Genomic DNA, 5,045 nt, shown 5'->3' with positions numbered 1-5,045 from the left:
CGCTCTGATTCACACAAACTAGATTATCGGTTCTTCCCACCCTAAACGTCTGAATTTTGGGTTTAGATCTCAGACCTCCTCACCATCTGGAATCTTCCAGCCTCGGGTACCGATTTATTAAATACTCTCCGTTCAGGAAGGCTTTCGCCTTTCAGTGAGGATGATTTACAATAAGGACGACAATGGGAATTGCAACACAGCTAGCATCGTCCTGCCAGAACGAACCGGTTCCCCTCTACCAAACTGTCATTTTCCATTCGAGGGAAAGGAAGGTTATGTACCTGTTCCAAGCACGCTACCCTCTGCTAGTAAATGTGTCTTTTCTGTAATTGCCTGAGCGTGTACAAACGCCCTTCTGTGCCCACTAAGAAATAGCAGGGCCCGACATGGGAATGAAACCCTATTTCCTTGTTCCTTTTTTTTCTACCCTGTAAAAGCCCTTCATCCCTTCCAAGAAGAGAGGAGTCTTGGCAAAGAGGGAGGCTTTTTCCTCCAGGGTGACAAAAAGCACTTTCTCTCCTCTCTTTTGTTGTGCTGTTAGATTTGAAACCCTTTGCCCTGAGAACAATACACCACAGTTACTTTATTCTCCAGCTCTCCACTGGGCTTTCTCCCACCCTTCGGATAATGGGCCGCCATTTTAACACCAGAGAACAGGTGGCTCTGGTGATGGTGAGTCAGCCAGGCCCATAAGTGCTAGGCTCTTAGCTGGGCCGCTCTGAGAGGCTCAATTTAAAGGAAGCCGCCTGGCACTCCAGTTAAGGCCCGGCGAGCAGGAAATGGACTCCCACATCAATAGAATGCTAACCACCCTAGCGGGCATGCAACCCTGTAGGTAATTTGGAAAATTTAGGAAGTCGGTGAAGATGAATAAATAAGAGGCCAGCCAATTTCCTTTTTTCGTTTTTATGAAGACGGTGACTGTAGGCCACAATCTTCCTCCCATCGCTAATGAATGAAACCGGGGGGTGCAGGGCTTTTAAATTTGTGGGAGTGCTAAATAATCCATAACTGGATGTATGTGGGGGCGTGAGGAACGCACATCCTCCTATGGGACGGGATGAGGACTGGCACGTTGCACATAGCGTTCTCTCCGAACAGTCAGAAGCCTTGATGCGGGGAGAGGCTCCCCTCGCTCTAACCAGAGACATTGTATATCTTTAAACATTGCTTCCTGTGACCTAAAACCAGCCATAACTCCCTAGCCTCGAGTGAAATGAAGGTTTGCTAGTTATCCTGATAATTGGATAGTTCTAGACAGCCAATCTGGGCAAATCATGCCCCGAAGTTGATGTTTCCCTGCTAATTAGCTGATGTCTGTCTACATGCAGCCTTCGGAGTAACCGAGTAACTGTCCAGTCGGCAACTTGATGAACGGAGCGACTGCACCTTGGGGTGGGGGTGGGGCTCTCCCCTCCCAGGCTCCATCTGTTACCACTTACACTTCCCATCTCTCTGTCAGGGCTACGAAGAAGCAGAAGATAGACCTCTGAGCCCCTGGCTTTAGAGAATCTATTTGGAATGTTGCAAGCCTGGCTTTCTTTTTCACCGACTCTCATCTTGACTGACTTCACACACCCCACCCGAAATGCTCACCTTTAAGAGGATACAGTAGGGTAATAACTAAGCTTTTCTGTTTCCAACGCACCAGGTTTGATCCTTTGTTCTTCTCCACTGCCACCCGGCCACCGGAAGTCACACAACTGTCCTCATGTGATTTGCCAAAGTCATAGTCTAAAAGCCAAAGATTACCTAGAACTGATGTCTCCCGTGTCCCCTGCTCTGAGACTAAGCTGAACTATTTTACAAGAATCAAATAATTGGCCCGGTGCGGTGGCCATGTCCATAAAGCCAGTACTCGGGAGGCTGAAACAAGGGAGCTATTGCAATATATACTTAGTGTTGAGATGGAAGCCACACCCCAACCCTTGGCATCCTTATATCCAAAGAGTCTGGAATGTTCTGATGGAAATTTCATCTCAAGCCCTCCTCCCTTGGAGTTGCCTCAGTCCAGACTCCACCCCTGAGAAAGCCTGCCAACTGAGGACCCCTCCCCAAAGATGCTCAAGACCACTCCCACAGGGGGATTTAAACTGCCCCCCAGAGAACAAACCCGTGATTTTCCGGTCTTCCTTTCCTGTCTCCTCTCTGGGGGCTGGAAAGTCATCTGGGAGTGTTTGTATTCATTAAACCTGGGCTTTTTTTAATTCGGTTTGATTTGGTCTGATTTGGATTATTGCATCGGCAGAAAGGCTTATGGAGATGCAGAAACTTTTCGAGTTCTAGGCCAGGGTGAGACCCTGTCTAAACAAAGAAACAAAAAGAGTGGAATGCCAAAGAAGAGAACCCAGAAATTCCTCTGTAGCAAGATAAGGAGAGAGACAGACTGGCGTCTAGGGTGGGCAGCTGCCTTTCTAAGCCTTATGTCTCTGGTTACTCCATAGCGGTTGGGAAGCAGAGCCAGGAACAGTTTTAACACCGACTGGATTGCATAGCAAGACTTTCTTAAGAAAAACCCCAAGGGTTAGAGGTACGGCTCAAAGATTGGGGCACTTGTCTAGCAGGTGGCAAGGCTTTGAGGTTCAATCCCCAGGACCAAAATACAATAAGTAAACAAACTCCCTAAGGAAGACATTCACTCTGCCCTCCTGCCTCCTGTCTCCCATGACAGAATGAGCCTTTCTGCCTTCCCCAGATGACGGAAAGGATGACGGCACCTGCAGAACTTCGCAGAGTCCAAGACGATGCTTACCCCTCTTAACTTGTGTGGGACCAAGCCTGGGGAAATACTTCTAGCTGGAACACAGGAAAGCAGGATCCTTCAGGGCAACGGGAAGGTGAGTGGTGTAAGAGGAGCCACAGGAAGTGGTGAGCAGGCCCTGCCCTCCCTCCACAGTTAGGCTTGAGAACTGGAATTAATGGCTACTCTAACAGGTCATTTAGAATGGATTTAGTTGCAAGAAACAGAGGTGGGACGAAGGGGTTAGGGGGTGGAGGGCAGGACTCTGATAAAGGAAGTGAGGGGTTTGATTCAGCACACAGGCAAGTGTGCAGTCAGGAGTCTGCGACTCTGAGACCATGATTGGACCTTCAAAGGTCTTTGGAAGGAAATGTCCAAGACTTATGATCTCACCTAAGAAAACTCAAAATGCCATTTCAGTAACAGTTGTAAAGTCACGTAAACGACACAGATTTAAGGGAGAAAGGAGTAGACCCCACTGCCTTTCTCTTTTCTTTTTAACTTGGTTTTTCAAGACAGGGTTTCTCTGCATCGCCCTGGCTATCCTGGGACTCACTCCAGAGATCAGGCTGACCTTGAACTCAGAGATCTACCTACTTCTGCCTCCTGAGTGCCGGGATTAAAGGCATGCACTACTAGACCCCATTTCGTGATGGAGAGGGCAACAGACATGTACGGGAAAGGCCGAACCTTTGGAGCACGTGAAATGACCAAGTCCTAATAAGGCCCAGCTTACTCCCACTGCCGTGTGCTCCCACAGCCAAATTCTTGGTCTCTGTGACTCCGCAGAGCATTCTGTTCCTGTCTCATCCATCACTCTTTGTGACCGCTTATTGCATAAATCAACGTCTGTGGTTTTATTTAGAACATTCTATATTCTGTGAAGGCTCTTCCCAGCTTTCCTGTGGAGCCTGGCCCAAATCCCCGCTGGGTTCAATGTCCTCCACAGGTCTTCCGTTCCAGCTGGGCTTTTCTCATGGGGCTCATCTCACTGGGTACCTAATGCACCATCCAAGAGCATGGTGCTAGGACAAAGAACAAAGAGGACCAAGCTGTAATGGTCTGCTCTGTCCCTTTAAAAGACAAGCCACGCCCACTCCCTCCCCTGTCTGTGGAGGCAAGCTGATGTTCAGCTTCCAGCCAGAGTCCTTTCTTTTTCTGTTTCTCAAAGAGGGAGCTTCTGTCTCTCCCTTCTCCCCACTTCTCCCCTTCCCACTTTTCTGTTTCTCTCTCTGTGTGTCTCTGTCTCTGTCTCTCTGTCTCTCTCTCCTCTTCTCCCTTTCTCCCCTTTCCCCTCCATAACCCACTAAATAAATATCCAGCCTCACCCTGCATGGCATCCCTATCCATCTGTCTCTCACCAGCCATGGCTGTGGCTCCTCGTGGAATTTGCTGTTCTCGGTCTCTCTCACCACCACACGGCTCCCTGCCCAGGACTGGCTGCCTTCGTGGCCTGCTGTGGTCTCCAGACCTGCTGCCCACTGCCACCCCTCAGAGACCTGCAGCGTTTCTACCACTGAACCCCCCCGGGAAACCGTAGCGTCTTATTTTGACCTTTACAGGACACCTTGGCACACCTTGCCAACAGGACAAAACATCTGGCCAGTGTCCCATGTTCCCCATCCTCCATGAGCATCTTTGGGAAGAGGGTCAGCTACCAATCAGACTGCAGCCTCTTCCTTCTTTTGGCTGTTTAACAATCTTATTATTTTTCCTTTGAAAGCTGCCATCCCAGAAGAGAAAATATGTTCCCTTCTTAATTCTGTTTTCACAATGTGAGTTTCATAAATGGATTGCCCTGCTCTCTCAGCCTTGGCTCTGAGCATTGGTCCTCGAGTCAAAAATCAAAAATTAGCCCACAGAACCGTCATCTGCACGGAGTTTGGCTTTGACGTTCAGATGTGAATGCATGCCCAGTGAGGATCAGGCTGGTTTCCTTACCAAGGCCTGGAGAAACTGATAATTGACCTCTCCCCTGATGGAGATGCACCCCTCCCTCTGTGATAGTCAACCTCTCACTTGACTGGAATCAGAAATGTACCTGGGTGGCTGGATTCTGGAGACACACTTCTGGCATGTTTGTAAGGGAGTTCTTGAGAGGTTGAGATGAGGGAACACCCACCCTGGATGAGGGCTGCAACATCTTCTCCAGTCTGAGCAACCAGGGAAAAGGTGGTGGTGGGCAGGGCACCAGCTTTCATCTCTCTGACTATAGACACATTGTAACCAGTCACCTCCATTCCTGCTACACCCCTTCCCTGCCATTATGGACCTCTCTCTCTCTCTCTCTCTCTCTCTCTCTCTC

This window comes from Microtus ochrogaster, chromosome 4 (genome assembly GCF_000317375.1).
Source record: "Microtus ochrogaster isolate Prairie Vole_2 chromosome 4, MicOch1.0, whole genome shotgun sequence".
Classification (NCBI taxonomy): Eukaryota; Metazoa; Chordata; class Mammalia; order Rodentia; family Cricetidae; genus Microtus; species Microtus ochrogaster.
This window is presented reverse-complemented; position numbering follows the sequence as displayed.